The sequence below is a fragment of the Scardinius erythrophthalmus genome (genome assembly GCF_964197995.2).
Source record: "Scardinius erythrophthalmus genome assembly, chromosome: 9".
Lineage (NCBI taxonomy): Eukaryota > Metazoa > Chordata > Actinopteri > Cypriniformes > Leuciscidae > Scardinius > Scardinius erythrophthalmus.
The window spans coordinates 40,755,327-40,771,406 of record NC_138229.1 but is presented as its reverse complement, the minus strand read 5'-3'; the positions used below and the strand labels follow the sequence as shown (position 1 = coordinate 40,771,406).

General features: G+C 39.1%; 1 protein-coding gene across 2 annotated transcripts in view; it reads left to right on the top strand.

Annotated features, from left to right (window-relative positions):
* LOC308696636 (zinc finger protein 521) overlaps positions 1–16,080 on the top strand; it is a 97,274-nt gene that overhangs the window by 21,694 nt on the left and 59,500 nt on the right. The window lies entirely within an intron of this gene.

The window sequence follows — 16,080 nt, the reverse complement described above, 5'->3', positions numbered from 1 at the left end:
CTTCTGATGGGTCTGATATTACAGCCGGGGCTTGCATTCACTGTTTTTATAACATTTTCACAGATTAAATTCAGCAGAAAAGGCTTGAACACAGTCATTAAGTTTCAGCCTGATTTACTGTAAGCCATGCAAACCTTAAAGTGTAACCCACTTTATGTTGTTGCAGTGTCGGGAGTATACAAGTGCGTGCAGAATTATTAGGCACGTTATTCAGGCACATTTTACCAATTCCAAACCACATTAATCTTAATAACTATTACTCATTTTGTATTTAATCATTTATAGGTGATATAAACTTGTTCATGAAGGCTGGAAATGAAAAACGCCTTAAATTCAGGTGTGCAGAATTATTAGGCACATTTTCTTCTACAGATAAAATAAGCCAAAAAAGAGATTTAACTCAGACTGAAATGTCAAAAATTATTAAATGCCCATGAGAAGGATGCAATACTAATGCAATACTAGAAATTGCAGTTAAGGCATGACCATTGGACAGTGAAATGCTCATTGGGTCAGCAGGGTCAGACAAATACAGGTGGAGAAGAAGAGACACATGTTAACGGCAAAATAATTAAGAATTAAGGGGAAGAATTAAGTGTGGAACCCTTTAGTCTCCATCTGAGTTAACACTTCCTATATATATGGGACTGATATGTCTCACAGTGTAATTGAATGAATTATTATGTGTTAAACAACAAATACTTTTCCTAGCAAGAGGTTTTATCAAGAGGTCAAGGTTTGGCTGGTTTGCTTGGTTTAGTTAGCGCAGCTAGCACAATACATGCAGTGACTACACCATTCATTCATGGGCAAAAAAGCATCTTTCTCCTGTGTTGACTAGTGGAGGTCTTGAGACTGTGCTCGTTCTGGTGCTACTGTCAGCCAATCGGCACTGTCATGATGTCATTTAGCTGCGGCTGTTGGTTATCAGACACATGACGTTAGTGGCTCAAGTGATTGGCTCAAACCTGATCGCCCATGAGAACAGATGGAAGCAAGCAGGTTGTGTATTTCTGGGAAGGCCGGAGCCAGGTGAGATGATTACAAATGCTGGTCCCACTTTATATTAAGTGGCGTTAAGTACTATGTACTTGCATCAAAAAATAAGTACAATGTACTTATTGTGTTCATGTTGTATTGTAAAACACTTTTGCTGCTATTGAGGTGTGATACGGGTAAGGTTAGGGACAGGTGTGGTGGATTGGGTAGGTTTAAGGTGCAAGGGAAGGGTCAACTGTGATATTACAAATGTAATTACATAAATTAATTACAGCTGCAATTACATGCAGGAATTTTAAAAATGTAAGTACAATGTAAAAACATGTAGTTACACAATAAGTACATTGTATCAAATTATTAATTTCAATGTAAGTACATAGTACTTAAAGCCACTTAATATAAAGTGGGACCCAAATGCTAACCAACAGCTTTCTCCAGGTATTACAGACCCAGAAAAAATACAATACAATATTTGTTGCATTCCTCATATCTCAGGTAGTATATACAGTCAAACCAAAAAGTATTCAGACACCAGATATCATTTTTGATATTTTTTTACTAGTGTGTGCAGGACATTATAGTTAATTTATGTAAGTGAGGATAGCAAAATAAAGTAAACTCTGGCATATAATACCCACAAATTCTTCATACAATGACTACCAGTCAAATTTATTTAAAAAAAATTACTTTATTCGGATGTTTGTTACCAAACATTATTCAGACACTTTGACCTGACCATGTTTTCTTAAGTGTTTTTCCTTTAATTGCTAATTAACCTTTTTACACACAGACTGAACAAAATGAAGCATTGCTTGGTAATTGTTTGAGCTAAACTGGTATTATCTAATTGTGTAGTTAAATTTAACAGCTGACAGATATTCAACATAATTCATTTGTGAGACAGTCTAACAGAAGGACGGACAAAACCAGTGAAATATCAACTGATCTGATAACTCTGAGTTCTTGTCATGTTTTATTACCATTTTCTGAACTACAGCGAATAAACTGTGATAATGTGAGAAATGTTGAAGGTGTCTGAATAAATGTTGGTTTGGCTGTATTTGATATACAGTGGTGCAGGGAACACTAACTAAGGGTGTGTGAAACGATTTTCCAACATAAAACGGAGAGTCTGTAAGAGATGTCACGTGTCACCTGGATCAATGGCTGCCGTCGTCTCGGCCCGGTCCAGAGCAGCTTTAACACCTCTCTGTGCACTTAAGCCATGACCACTGCAGTGCGTTGTGGGAATGGGCCGATGGATCCACCCGTGTCCCTGATGTGATTGGACTATTGATCGTGCTAATGCAGAACTGCAGAGAGAGAGAGAAAGAGAGAGAGACAGCTATAGGAATGTCTCCCACAGGACCTGCTGTCTTCCACAGGAACGGGAAGGGAAGAATATCCGCACCCACCCAGCATTCCTCAAACTAACCCCCATCCCAAGCGCTGCGTCCCCTGGGAGTGTGTTTTTCTGCCGGGGTAGAATGGTATAACGCTCCCCAGAGGGGGATGGGGGAGGCATGTTTACCTCTCAAAGCTCTCAGCGTCGGTGGGGTTCTGGCTCCGGCCCGGCTGAGGATTGAGTTTCTGCGGAAGGTTTCTGCATCCTGACGGTTCAGTCCTCAGGGACGCTGGAAATGCAACAGCTGTCCATAAACGCTCAGAGATACAGCTCCTCAAGGTCAACATAGGCATTTGACAGATAGACACGCGTATCCAGATAAACAAAGAATGTTTTTTTTATTAATTTATATGTACAGTATAAACTGGATTGATCATATGCTGTGTCCACGCCATGTTGTGATTGACCGTTCGCAAAGACCCGCCCCCTTTAGTTACTGTTGCTATGTCTGACAAGCCATGCCGCTCTCACGCCACATCATGTTTTTTACGCAGTGAAAAAGTTTCAACTATCAAATTTGGCCATTTTTTTAAAAGAAATTTAAACAATAAATATGACCCTGGATCACAAAACCAGTCTTATGTTGCACGGGTATATTTGTGGAAATAGCCGACAAAACATTGTATGGGTCAAAATTATAGATTTTTCTTTTATGCCAAAAATCATTAGGATATTAAGTAAAGATCATGTTCCATGAAGATATTTAGTAAATTTCCCACCTTAAATACATAAAACATTTATTTTTGTGAATGGATGCAGCACTATCGCCAATAGAAATAGACAACTTTAAAGGCGATTTTCTCAATGTTTCAATTTTCCTGTACCCTCAGATTCCAGAATTTCAAATAGTTGTATCTCGGCCAATTATTGCCCTATCCTAACAAACCATACATCAATAGAAAGATTATGTATTCAGCGTTCAGATGATGTATAAATCTCAATTTTTAAAAAATTACACATAAGACTGGTTTTGTGGTCCAGGGTCACAAATACGGTTTTGTTGCTCTTTAATGTGTCTGACAGATCGCTGTTAAAGCTGCTCGTGAACCGATCATCTCTTCCTTCTAGTTAATTTATAGCATTAAACAAACATGAATGGACATCAGAAGGTATGTTGTTTCAACTGTGGAAAGACGGGAGTACACTCCATTTTTCAAGTTCAAGTCCACCGGCGTTAATCTACTAACTCTCCTGCTTTGTCGGGCAAAAATGGCAGATTCGGCGGATGGCTGATTATGATTCGTCAGATCGCCTGTCAATCAAACTCCCTGCGAAGGGTGAATTACTGTATACGAGATGACAACATGTGACGTTCTTCTCGGAGTTGTTCATGATCTCGGACTCGGAATTATGTGCGTCTATGGCAGCGCTATCAACACCAATATGAATCTGCAGTGGTCACATGGGACAAGCCGGAGCTCTCAGAAAATTCAGAGTTGAATTACGAGTTCTATGAGGACGTGAACACTTTCTACAAGCCAGAATCTCGTAATTACGGCAATTACGACATGGAGTGGCCGCACATGTAGAATTATAAACTGCCAGCGGGCAGTGAAGCCACCGGAAGTTTTCCAGCGGCCATATTGCTATTCCCAACTGACGGAGGGCATTACAGATTGACAGCCAAAAAATTTATCTAAAAATCAACTGATTTGCAGCTTATCAGGTTTTATGATATTTGTATCTTAATTAATTGTTACTTTTATATGTTATGTGTAATGTTTATGTTTTTTTCAGGCAGGATAATAAATATATACGTGTGTCTACAGCACACTGATGGCACAAATATATTTCTTTATGTATGCAATTATGCAGAAATGATTAAATATGAACATATATCTGGGAAACAATGGCCGTTAAAACGTTACAGGTTAAAACAAATTTTATGGCTTTTACTAGTTTGCATTATTTATTATTTAACCATCATTTAACTGCTTCAAAATGCACTTTTTAACAAAATTATTGTTAAATCAATGAATATGAACATAGCATGGGAAATTCCTGACTTTAAATAACCATTTACATGCTTAATTTGCATTGTTAGAATTTACAGGGAGACTTAAGATACAAAAATAGTCAATCGTTTGTGTTTTCTCATTAAAACCAGAGGATTTTCTATTAATTCAGTAAAATGTGTGAGAATATGACATCTTGAGCAATCCAGTTGTCTTTTACAGATCAGTGGATTAGACCTAGATTAAACTAAGGTTATTCTTCCATTCTACATTTTTTAACTCAACATTGTTTAAAAAATAATCAGAAATACATTTCAAAAATAATAAATAAACTGCCTTAGTCCCACTGAAGTGCCTTGAAACGCGCAGCTTTATTCAGTGTGTTGACGTAATTTCCACTGAAACAGGAAGACAGGGCGGGGCATATTGAGCAGCTTTTTTTTTTAATTAGCCAATAGCGTTTGATTTATATCGCAGCTCGACCAGAGCCGTTGAGCTCCGTAAAGACGCATCTGACAGCTTATGACAGCCACAGTGTAATAGTTTCCCCTTTTAGATTTAATATGAAACTGTTACTACAGCATGTGTTGTTTGAAATGTGTAATTTATGTTGGTGCAAGACACCAGTGTTATCTCTTCTACTCAACAGTGCTGTTCTAATGCAGAGTCTGTCTAACCGTTTCTCCTCCTAATCTCATCCATTGCTATAAAATACAGCATTTTGTGTAGAATTCAAATGGGTCCGAAATGTTTTGTGGTCTGCGTCGACTTGAACAAATGATCCGCCCTGTGTTCTCGTGTCTCTAGACCGGAACAGACTGAGTGCACGTTGTGGTGGTTCGCGTGAAACTAATGCTGCGTTTCAGACGAGGTTGGACGTGGGATTATCCCAAATAAAATGTCCCACTTTAGACCTCAGTGAGTTCCAGGCAATCAGACGTCACGTTCAAATGATGACCGCATGATGTCGCCACGACACATTGAGAGCATATCGTGTTTTTCTGTCAATTATGGCAGAAACCGAATAAAGACAACACAAAATCGCTTTGAAAACAGCTGACGAAAAGCAAAAGCGAAGGTATTATTATATTTATTTAATGTCTAATGTTAAAGTTTGTTTTTACGTTTATACTCATAGGAAGCAGCCGATATCTTGGAAGTGAAATCAAATGGCGCATCTCGCTGGGGTTCGGGGTGATCGATGTACCCCGGTTTCAAAGGCCGAATATCCGACTTTAAGTGGCACTCCACGTTATTTCCAAGAACAAGGTGGGAAAAATCCAATTTCCAAGCTGTCTGGAACGCAGCATTAAGCGTTGTAACATAATTATCATCATCAGGAGGGTCCGCGGATGTGTGTGCAGCCCAATTTTTGCACAATGCGCATGTGCGACTGACTTTAGCGCTTGAAAACAAAGTCAACTAGTCCACTTTTCCGCGCTTAAAGGATACTCAAAGTATAGTTCTTTGGCCGTGAATGTGTCTTTCTGCACGAGACGGAGCGTTGAGACGGAATGTTGAGATAAAAGAGTCCACTAGGTGTGTTACGCAGTTGTCAAAAAAGAGTGTGGAAAGAGCGATACAAAACAACACAAATCAGCAGATCATTCTCCATCACTTTTGTTTCACCTGCATATCACTGGTGTTTCTGACGCCACAGATCAGATCAACGTGTGATTGTCAACGAGTGGATCTCTGAGCTGGAGTGAGTGAGTGGAGGCGGGGCTCATTTGCACGTTCATTGAACCACATATACTAAATGAGGCAAGAATGTCGAGTTACATTCAAGCTATTTTAAGGCATGAAGAAATTTATTTTCATGGATAAAACGTTTAAGTAAGTAATTTCAGTTCTTGTTCTAAACTTTGCATGGATCAGTAAGTGACTTGACTTAGTGCTGCCCTCTGATGTCTGGTAGAGTATAGAAAATAAATTGTACGGAGTGGAAAGTGGAAAACGAAGTACACCCGGGCCTTTAGTAGGCACTATTTTCTCTTCACTGCACTCCTTCTATTGTCTTTTGAAAACGAGCATTTCAAGTCTAATACAGAGAAAGTAAGGTTTAGGAGTCTGATGACCCCACAGGCTGAGGATCCATTTGCAAGGTTTATCGATAAAAGTTATGGGGTGGCATATGAAGTACTCAAATCTTGTCCTTGAATTACAGTGCAAACACTCCAACATTACTCCAGTAAAAGTGCGAGTACTCCTTTTACATGTCTACTTTTTGATGTACTAAAGGCACTGATCTTTAAGGGCTATACTTTGTTTAAATCAATTGATATGCCCCTTCATTGTGCTTAAAATGCCTGTTTAAAAAGAGAGGAGTCTAATGTCACAGACAGACAGAGAGTGTAATAGATGAGAGCTCAGTCTGACATTATGAGTCGTCAGATAACCAGCACTAAGGAAGATCAGTGGATGCACACATTAAATATGCATGACTGCAATGGCAAATATTTTGTTAGCAAAATATTTCATATTTTATTAAAAGATTTTAATATCAAATCCATTAAAGTTTGCATGCATGTTGGTGACAACAAACTGTATAAAAAGTGTTAACACGTATAAGACTACGAATAAATTAAAACGTTGTATTATTTCACTTTAAAACTGCCACGGCAGCAAAGAAGATGCACCAGGCACTCATTTGTTTGCTTATTAGTGATTTATTTATGCTATATTTACAGTTGTGCACCTTAAAGGGATAGTTCACCATACAAATATCTGTATTTTTCCATCGCCACAGATACAGATGCAGTAAGGGTGCAACGTTTAATTTGTTTTCTTGATGCATCTATTACCAATGCATATGCATCGATCTTGAAACTTGGATTTTTGAATCATGAACCATTTGTTAAAAATCGAATGAATTGCGATTTGAAATGCTTAAATTATTATAGACAGGACAGGAGCCCTCACAGCTCTCTCTCTCTCACTCTTTTATGGGATTGCTCTTGTTCTCCAGTCGGTCCGTAGCTCTCATCGACACCTTTTCTGAGCGGCTCATGTTTGATCTCTCCTCAGGACTCACAGGAGCAGATGACATCTCTCTGACAATACCGCTATAGTCTCAGGTCAAACCGCTCAAACTGATAAAGCTACTCGTGATGATTTCATGCATCATTGTCTTCAGAAAAAACACTGTCCGTAATAATTTCAGAAACATAATTTCTGTCATGACAGGTTGGGGAATGCAATCGCCACTGCTAGTGTTGTATAAGTGTCACAAATTGATGAACTATTCATTAATAAATTCACCAGTTCAACATTTCCAGAGTACTGCAGTTATCTTGTGCTTGGCAGTGTTAGTTGTGGTATCTGTAGCGTGTGCCACAGTCTCAGTGTTCAGTGCAGCCCATGTTAAAGCCAAAGTGTCATTAGATATTCAAAGCAGCTCCAGTCTCAGGAGACATATCTATTCCTCTTCCCCTCTCTCTCCGGAGCTTCACACGGCACATCCCATCCTGCTCCATATAAACTATTCATTGAGCTTTGTCTACCATCCATAGCTCTTCTCTGATAAAGAATAAAGAATATAATAAAGAGAAACAGGTGAGCTATCTTTCTGTCGGTCTTTCTGGACTCAAGCCAATGGCTAACGAATTCTTACTCTGCTTTCCATTGGCTGCAACATAGATGTTTTGAACATTCAGACAACATTTAGAAATAACATTTTCAGCAAAATGTTCTTTGAACATTATTTTTATTTTATTTTTTATTTTGTCAGCTGGGATATTATTACATTCATGGGGAAAAGCAGATCCCAAGACAATGTCAGTTATTTTTTTTTTACACTGTGAGAGCAGAATTAAAACAAAAACACAAACAATGAGAGAGGTTCTTGTGAAATAAATGGAACATTAAAACCACATAATCCAATTTTAATGTATGTTCCAAACAGAGAACCGATCCTGAGCTTTAGTTTAGGTACTAAAGGTTTTTGAGACTTAACTCACAGACTGATTGTTCACATTATAATCATCTGGATTGAATCACTTTCAAAGTACTACATTTGAAGAAGAATGTATGCCTTAAGGATTATTAAAGTATGTTCTGTAAGTATGCAAATGTGTGGTACTATGAATACTACTATATTTGTTTGTTTTTTACCATTAAACTTTTTTTTTTTTGGACCATGGTAAAAACCCTGACTGAATGCTCATCAGATCAGAGTTTACTGTTTAGTAGTTTATGCAGCAGATCTTAAATATTTAATTAGTGATATACGAATTACCAAGCAAGGTCATGTATCGGGAAAGACAAAGTAATAAAAAAAGAAAGAAAGAAATCATCCTGGCCTTCATTGAAAACATTCAGGTCTTAAGCCTGGAAATCCTGCCTTATGCAACCCATTCTTTTTAGCAGGCATTTATTGCTTCAGAACACAAATCCTCGGCTAAAGCAACCCGTTCTTGATCCAGAAACCTTCACGCATGTCTGCAAATGCACAGCCTATACTCAACATCGTTGTGGAATAATTCCTCGTCCCAGATTTTTGTGCTCTCTCTGTGTTTGCTTGCACGGTTGGAAGCCGTATTAAGTATTAAATGTTTATAAGTCTGTGTCTAGTCAAGGGGAGGCTGGTTTGCTCTCTCTCCCCGTTTGGCACGCGACTGCAGATGTAGAAAACAACTGAAAAATCCAGGCTAATGCAAAAGAATGATTGCCACAGAAAAAGTGGGATGAACATTCACTTTCTCGGGTTTCTCCAGAAGCGGAAGTCCACATAGTTGAGTAAACTTCTACTGTTGTGAAAGAGAGACGACAAGCAAATATAATTGCTGTTATTCCCATTTACTCCAATAGCAGAATAAAAAAATTGCATTTTTTTTTCACGACTTTCCAAAAGAGGTAAAAAACATTGAGAGATTGAATACGTTGTATTAGAAAAACCCTTGCAGCAGCGCTCATTTTTTTTTTGTAATTTACTGACAAGGCAATATAACAAAGTATAGTGTTATAAATGTTTTTAAAAAAGTGATGTTGATAACTGTGGAAAGTAGGGGTGTAACGATATTCAAACCGGACCGAAAAACCGCGATACAACAGCCACGGTTCGAACCGCGATACTCTCATGTCGAACTGAACGCGCCCCGCCCCCTGCTGCCCCGGCCCAACTCTCACATCACTTTGTCACAAAAATATTTTTTTTCTTCCTTGACATTTGATTAAATAGTTATTAATGAGTACACTTTTAACAACTAATAAGAGCTGTAGTTTTACTAAATATTATTATAATATTATTTACTAAATAAAGTGCATGTCAAGTGATTTGGGTGATCGATCATGCTCGGGAGTTTACATACGCACTTCAGGATGGCAACTCCGCGGCATATTGAGATTGAAGACCCTCCGGTCACAACCACTGACTGATACAACAGCAACAGCAGCAGCAGTGCTTATCACGACACTTGAGAATGATCACCGACACCGACACATATCACAGCTTTTTTTAATCATCGTTTTGAGACAAATCATTGTTTGTTTTGCGAACATAATCCTCTGCCGTCTCGTCGCTTCCGCTTCAAGCCGGACTCGTCTCGCCGCTCTCGCGCTAACGGTAATTCCTTTTCACTGTCCACGTTTTGATTTCGGCAAATCAATTTTGGCGAATGCAAACAATGTGATTATTGTTCAACATTCCAGCCACGCAAGAAAACATGTGATCTACCTGAGCGAATAATATGCTCACAAAACATTTCTGATTATTATTAATGTTTAAAACTGTTTTGTTTTTTTGCCCCAGGATTCTTTGAAGAATGTATAAAGATCTTAAGAGATTTATTTGAAATAGAAAGCTTGTGTAACACTATAAATGTACTGTCACTTTTGATTAATGTAAAGCATCCTTGCTGAATAAAAGTAGTCAATTACTTTCTTTAATTTCTTTCCCAAAAAAAAATCTTACTAACCTCAAACTTTTGAACTGTAGGCCTATGTATAATGTTAAAAAAGCTTTCTATTTTAGATAAATGCTGTTATTTTGAATGGTGGTTTGTTTGTAATGTGACATTTTGTTTGTATGACATTACAATTATTTTTGGAATTAAATTGTAACCTACATAAATAGGTTAAGCAATACAAATGTGTTTGTCTGATAACCTTTTAAACATACTTAACTGTCTGCAGACACTGAAATGATGTACATTGTGCGATACAGTACAAATATTTTGAGGGTCCCTTGTTTTCCTATAAAGAACCATGATTGTCCCGCATTTGACTTTTCTGAAGTTGGCAACCCTACTCAGGTGTGCAGTTTATTTCTGACTAGTCAGTGGAGGCATTTATTTCATTTTAGTTAACTCAGGTGTGCTAACTGCTCTAAAGAAAACGTGAAGCCACTGTATAAAGTTAAGTTAATAAAGTTAAAGTTAATAAGTTAAATTATTTTTGTTGTTGTTTTTATTAAGTTAAAAGCTAATCTAGTGTTATTATTGCTGGTTCCCTGCCATGAACCCTGCCCCCACAGCAAACAGAACCGAACCGAACCGAACCGTGGCTCCAAAACCGTGATATGAACCGAACCGTGGCATTGGTGTATCGTTACACCCCTAGTGGAAAGGCATCAATACAGTCTGTGAAAAGGGTCCATAGAGAATCATCTACACCAGGTTGTACACTGTAAAATGTAATATTGATTCAGTTGAGATATCTAGGTACGGTAAGCATTTAGCTATAGCTAGCAGGAGTTATTTGGCTGCATAAGAAAAACAGCACAACGTTAGGAACAAGAAAATCCTGCAGCTTGTCTGGTCCTCATCACCCTGCCTGCGATTATTCTGCAGTAGCCGAATGTTTGTTCTGCCATACTTCAATTTTAGGGACTATATTTTCTTGTGCAAATATGTTAATGCATTTTCCTAATTAATTATAACACACACACACACACACACACGCACACATGCACAAATTATACATAGTAATACTTTATAAATGTAAAAAGGCACTCAAGACCACGCTATATTGTACTGTGCAGATTGTGCCTAGCGATGCCCTTTAGCCATGACTATATTTTAAATGTAGCATGACTTCTCACTGACATTACTACTTAAACTGTCCAAAATGAATCCTGGCCTCTTTGTCTAAAAGGCAAAAGTGCATACTGATGGCCAACTTTCCAAATCTCAGTTGTCATCATATACTTTTTTAAGGACCTTGTTCAAAACATTGCTGACAAAATGAAGCTGATTGCTTCAGTGATCCCAGAGTTTGAACCATTTTAATCTTTCATTTCTTTTGTGTGTGAGTGCACAAAAATAATTGATGACAGTCATTGTGGATCTATCAAATTTCATAATAAGTTTTTCATATATTAAGTTAGGGTTATACTTTATTTCGATGGTCCACTTTCGACATTCAACCAATTGTAAGTAAGTTTGCTACTACACGTCAATTTATTCTACTAACCTTAACCTAACAGTCTACTAAAGGCTGGAGTACACTATACAACTTTTGCCCCGATTTGCGATCTAGATGAGTCTGCAGTAGTTGCCGAATGTCTGCGCCGGTCTGCAGATTTTGTGAGTTCGGAGTTGACAGAATTCACAGAAAATCACGTAGTGTATGATGGGCACAGACTCTTTTTTACGAGATTGGGTAAAGACAAAAAGAAGGAAACATGTGATCCATGATCTGGATGTGCTTGATAAGTGATTGTGTTGAGATACTAGGATACAGCTACTGGATGGAGCCGCGAGAATGCATGAAAATAAATGTGTTAGAAAACGCCGAATCTGCCGTTTGTTTAGTAATTGTTTGCAGCAGTTTCAGTATTCATACAGTGGGGTTAACGCAGCTCACTTCCCTCCCGGGTCGAAAAATATGGAAATCCTTATAAATATGTAAAAATCTCTGAAGAATGCGTCACGTTTTTATGTTGAGCGTAGTGTATGATCCTCAGTCATGTAATGTATGATGCCCAACTTTTCTGTCAAACCATTTAAAAAGTTGGCAAGTTTATGATGGCTGCTGTTTGAAATCTGTTCAGATTTTGAAAGTTGTGTAGTGAATTCCAGCCTTAAGATAAACCATGGAAAAAAGAAGGAGAAGAACATTTGAAAACCTTTGCAAAGCCATATACAGAGGGAAAAATCTGACCAAACTGCTTGTTTCTTGACATTTAGTCTCTGTAATGATGGGTAAAGTAACCTGAGGGAAGCATCGCACTGCAGTCAATTGGGCCCAGAAAACCCAAGTAAACCCTTCGCCTGAGGATGGCCAGAGGTCAACTCCACACGAGAGCTCACTGCCACACCTCTACCTCTCCCGATACACTGTCGGTTTAAATTCAGCGTATGTCTCTCACCGGACGCTGGAGGAATGACTGATGGTGCAGATCTCCAGAGAGTATTGACCTGAGAGTGATTGTGAGGAACACATTGGTTTAGATTGGCTACTCATGACTGTTTTAGGCCAGGTGTGTTTGATTCATAATTACATAAGAAACAATTAAAAAGAGCAGTGAAATGCAAAAACATTTATTTTCACTCACACACCATTGGATGGATTTTTATGTCCATTATCTGAGTATTGCTGCTGCTGTTTCCCCATTTGTTAACACACATCTGTCACAGTTTCGGCCTCTCTCTACACTGGCCTGTTCAGTATTCCAATCTCGTCCTCCGTTGAGTGATTTTGCTCAGACACGTCGAGCTCTAGGTAAAGGGTCTCTAGAGAGCGCGCTCTCAACCCCTGGGTCGCCGCATCATGAATACATTATGATCCCCCCCCCCCCTTCCATTCGGTTGCCACGACAGCACTTTCTGAGCCAGCGGCCGATGAAGATGGCGTCACTGCCGCTGCCTCACTTCTGATCATTTTAACCAGCGTTTGCATGTCGTCTTCTGGTCAGGAAAGGAAACGCTGTGATGCGTCTACGTTCCTTCCTTCAAAAGACCTGCTTTGTTTACAATCTGCTCTTCATTGTCCTTTCTTTCAGCATATGTATAAAACATGACGCCTCAGGTAGAGGAGGTTGTCCTGTAAATGGCCAGCATGTGCACGCTCCGAACACTTCACTGAGCAATCTGTCAGCATGTCAGCAACACATGTTTTGTAAAAAGCTTCCAGTGGGAGCCAGGGGAAAAGATCGCTCCTGCCAGACCAGAGAGGAAATGCTCCCCCCGCCTCCCTCCCTCCCTCCCTCATTGTGGTGGGTTTTCTAATGCTCGTATGTTCAGCCTAGAGCCGTCTCTCTCCTCCTCCCCTGAACTTCAGAAATTTGAACTGCCAGACCCTTGGGGGACTTCCAGCTCTTTCCTTTTTCTTCTTTTTCTGCTACTTCTTCCTCTCTCGCTCAGATGAAATGGTGGAGCTATATTGTAGCCGGTCCCCAAGCGGTCTTCTCTAATACCTGAGTTTCTATAGAAACTGGAAATTACCGGCAGGATCCTTCTGGGACTGTTTTATCCGCAGCAGGATGAGGGAGGCCAGACCGGCGGGGAGGTGAACACACGGCTGAAATGAAGGAACGTCTGAATGACGGGGGCCACGGGGCTTCGTCTCGTCTGTGGGTCTTCACGTGAAGGGCTCTTGTTTAATAAACTTTCAGCACGGCATCATGGGGGTAGACAGCTCCACAAATACCCGTGTGTGTGTTTCCTTTTGTCTGAGCGGCAGCTTTATGTGTGTTTCTGCAAATTTGATTTTTCAGACTGCCTTTTTTTCCACTGCGACTGCCTTCTCCACCCCCTCTCCCATGTCCTCTGCCTCTTAGTATGCTGTTGGTTTTTTTTCAATCTGTTTACTTCCCTGTTCTTTTCCTCTCTCACCTCAGCGATGTTGTTCTGCAGTGCATGTCTGGATCACCACTCCCGCTGCTGTATTTAACAAAAGTTGTATTATTAGGCTGTTCTGGTTCATGCACTGAGGCTTTACTTTTGTCACTTTTGTCAGAACATCAAGTTTATTTTTCGTATCATAGCTGCGGGATACACATATCAAATCATGAAAAACAGAAATAAAACAAAGACCTACAGTGAACCAGGGATGGGTAACTTCGGTCATGGAGGGCCACTGTCCTGTTTAGTTCCATCCCAAATCTAACACATCTGCCTGTAATTTTCAAGCAATCCTGAAGACATGTAGGTTAGATTTTTCAGGAGTGATTAATTCGGGATGGAGCTGAACTCTGCAGGACAGTGGCCCTCCAGGAACCGAAGCTGGCCATCCCTGACCTAGACCAATTTCTAAGACAGGATTCCTCAAATCAAGCCCTGGAAGGCCAGTGCTCTACAGACTTCAACCCCTGATCTAACCCACCTACCTGTAATTTCCGAGGTTCTCTGAAGACCTTGATTAGCTTGTTCAGGTGTAATTGATTACGCTGTAGGACATTTGTCCAAGATCCAGACCGAGGGCTGGTAGTCGAGGAACTAGTCTATTTTAATGAACTAAAATTGATAACATGCTACACTTAATGTCGCATTCATTTCATACACTGATATGTTTGTAATGGTGAAGATAATGTGTCTACCTATGGATGAGGTCGTGTGTATGTAGTTTTTAGGACTGTCTTGTCTGAGACCCAGATCCAAAAGGTTTTAAGTGCAAGACCATAAGTCCTCTGGTGGAAAATTGGGTTCAGTTGGGTCCAACTCTAATCTTCTCTCATTCCATAAAGAGGATACTAATGTCCTGCAAAACTATTTGGGGTTTGTAAATAAGTAGATAGCAAGCAGATCAAAATCTTGGTCATTGTGAGTTTTTAGAGCATGATCTAGACCTCACTTCAGGTCCAACATATATTAAATATGTTTGTCTATTGCAGCCAACAACCTCATTCAGTGTAAGTCCTGCTTTATGCAAAGCATATCTGAAAATCTTAAGTTGGCATCACACATGGGTTCAAGGAGTGGAAAGTTTGAAGATTGTAGTTACTGGTGTTTTTCCCCCTCATGCAGTTATAAAGAATAGGGACTCTAGCATTCGCAGAACCTGATTTCGCCAAGTACAACATTTTCCTGGATCAACATCTTTGTTGATCCTGGATCAACATTTAATTCAATCAATCAGATATGAGGGACAAGTTTACAGTTTATGTCAAGTTTCGGCTTTAAACCAGGGTTTGGTGCTTCTACGCCAGTGTTATTCACCTATCATTTCCCTCTGATTCTAGGGATAAGTCATGGGTAGGGTGAGGTTTAGGGATACGGTATCTCACAGTAGTACACGCACACTCAAAAAAATGATTTTAGCTCTTTGTTCAATTTCATTAATTAAAATGAGCATATACAACACAACCCTTCATAGAAATGATTCCAGCTTAATTTCATTAAATGTAATCAATGTAATTTTTAAAACATTTGGTTTACCAAATTTTTTTTATTTGAGTCAACATGAATATTTTTCGTTCGTCTTAACCGGATGTCACTCAAAAAAGAATTTTGGCCTCTTGTTAAAATAATTAATTCCAATAAGCAGAAGTAACATGATTGTTTAATATTGTCACAACTTAATTTAATTGTGTTCAATCAACCTAATTCATTTGTGTGAAAACTACATGAATCATTGTTGTTGACATCTAACTGGGCAGTGGATCTGTAGTTCCCAGCATGCTTTGCAAGGGACTGCATTTAGAGGGTCAATTTAGGGGAAAAGTGTTATTTTATGTGTTTTTCAGTAAATGGAAAGTGGTTGTTAGTTAATGTTAGTGTTTAATGTTCAGTTATGTTAGAAACTTAGAGGACTTTCTGTAATGTTTTTGAATTTTGTGGTTAC